Source organism: Lepidochelys kempii, chromosome 18 (assembly GCF_965140265.1).
Source record: "Lepidochelys kempii isolate rLepKem1 chromosome 18, rLepKem1.hap2, whole genome shotgun sequence".
NCBI lineage: Eukaryota > Metazoa > Chordata > Testudines > Cheloniidae > Lepidochelys > Lepidochelys kempii.
The window spans coordinates 5,876,441-5,879,012 of record NC_133273.1 but is presented as its reverse complement, the minus strand read 5'-3'; positions in this window follow the sequence as shown (position 1 = coordinate 5,879,012).

The window sequence follows — 2,572 nt, the reverse complement described above, 5'->3', positions numbered from 1 at the left end:
CCAAGTGCTGGCAGCCCCACCAGCTTGGAGACAGCCACAGCTTTTCTAAGGTTACCTTCCACTCCATTATCCAAATCATTAATGAGCACCTCCAGCCTGCTCCATTGTATACACCTGTGGTGAGGGTCTCCAGCTCCTTGTCACACTGGCCCTTGGGTGGGCAGTGTGGTTGCCCACAGTGTGGGGGCAGAGGGCCAAGGGGACAGGGCTGTTTTGCCTCAGGAACCAGCAGAGTTGGTGAGAGAAATGAGTGTCAAAGTTCATCTCTTCTGGCCTTTGAATCCCAGGTGCTCACTGAGGAGATGCACCCGGGATAGGGGTGTCTTTCGGGGAGGAAGCAGTTAAGTGGACGAGAGTCCAAATAGGGTATGCCCGATTCTGGAGGTGCCAGTCCCGAGTGTGGGTGTCTCGCTACTTTCAGGCCAGTTCCTGCACAGTCCTTCCGGTGGTGCTGTCTGGGTGCATGATGAGCTGTGGCACTGTCCCATGGAGAGCACACGGGTATGGAACAGCTTCTGTGTAAGGAGAGATTAATACAACTGGGACTTCTCAGCTTGGAAAAGAGATGACTAAGGGGGGATATGATAGAGGTCTATAAAATCATGACTGGAGTGGAGAAAGTGAATAAGAAAGCGTTGTTTACTCCTTCACATAACACTAGGGGTCACCCAATGAAATCAATAGGCAGCAGGTTAAAAACAAACAAAAGGAAGTACTTCTTCACACAACACACAGTCAACCTGTGGAACTCCTTGCCAGAGGATGTTGTGAAGGCCAAGACTATAACAAGGTTCAAAAAGAACTAGATAAATTCATGGAGGATAGGTCCATCAATGGCTATCAGCCAGGACGGGCAGGGGTGGTGTCCCTAGCCTCTGTTTGCCAGAAGCTGGGAATGGGCAGCAGGGGACGGATCACTTGATGATGCCCTGTTCTGTTCATTCCCTCTGGGGCACCTGGCATTGGCCACTGTCAGAAGACAGGACACTGGGTTGGATGGACCTTTGTTTTGACCCAGTATGGCTGTTCTTATGAGCCCTCCAAGCCCTGATGCTTTAGCACTGAGGACGTGGGATCCCCTCCCCAGACCACTCTGGTCTCCCCAGTGCAGAACTTCCTTGCACATCAATCGCTTTCCATCCTCCATTCCCAGCCTCATGCACATTGCTGGCCTCCCTGCCCTGCACTAAATCCCCATGCCCTATCCCTGCCCACCCAGCCTGACCCCTGCTTCCCCTTTCCCCTCAGTGCGCTCCCTGCACAGCTCCTGGGGCACTCACACCACTGTAACACTGCCCTACAGTGACACTATGGGGCGTGGAGACCGATCATGCGGCTTGGCAATGGTTTCACTGAATCAGGGACCACTGCCACCAGAGTGCATCCGCCACAAACACCCCCCCAGGAGACAGAGAAAAGCAGCAGATCCTCCCACTGCCTCTTTCTTTTTTCAAACCAAACCCTAATCTAGCGGAGAGTTGAGACAAGGTCACGCAGGCCCCGAGCTCGAGTTTCTAAAATAACAACCCCCAAAAGTAGCGACTGCAACACAGGGCCATTTATGGCAACCGAGCTAGTTCGGGCTAGTTCTCCTGCTATACAGCGCACTCCTCACCCAGGACCAGGATAGATGCCATGATGCCTGGTCACCACTGTTCTATGGCTGACAAGCAAATGGCTCTGTCACGCACTAGACGGTGTCTGAGTCCTCTGCTGGCGGGGCTGCACAGAGCAGCAGCAGTTAGTCTTGTGGCTCAGCTAGTCAGGGCCTAAGTTAGGGATGCAAAGGTTCAACCCCTGCTGCTGATTAGGCCTGACTGTGAAAAGATCAGTTTGAAGCAGGTTCTGTACTTAAAGCTATGCTGATCTCTACATTATGATGTGACCTACCAAAATGCCCACTCCGCATCCGGCCATTTGTAACACACTTTGCTGAACAGTGACCGCAGCGGGGTTAAGTCAGAACCACCTCAAGCATCAGTGAGCTGGGCTTTGGTGGCACCAATCTGTGGCCAGAAAGGGGCGAGAGGTGCACAAGGTCACCGCACAATGGGTGATGGGTCAGAGTGCGAGTTTGATGAAGCGGGGGTAGGTTCTGCTATAGGGTGTCTGGCGGAGATGGGAGTGAAAACGGTATGAAGTGTAGCAGAGTTATCAGCAAAGTGAAGGTGGAAAGGAATTCACAAGTCTTTCCCCTTCACTTCTTACTCCCTTGCTTCACCGGTTTGGGATTGAGACGTATTCTCAGCCTTGGGTTTAGCTTCATGTATTTTTTAGTCTAGGAATTAAATGGAAGATTGGAACCCTCCAGGAAGTAAATCCCTGGAACATGCCGCGGCATTTGTAGACATTGCCCCATCTTGTAGACATTGCCCCATCCAGCATAGCGATGATCCTGGGGAACTGCAGCACCTGCTTTACTGGCCAAAACACATTCCCAGTCCTGCGGCCCCAACGCAGCTACGGAATCCTATCCTGCGTCACGCAATGGCAAAGATAGTCTTGTGACGGGTGATTTCTGCTAATGTCCATCACCCTGCCATGCTGGCTAGCTCTGAGCATCCCCAGAGCT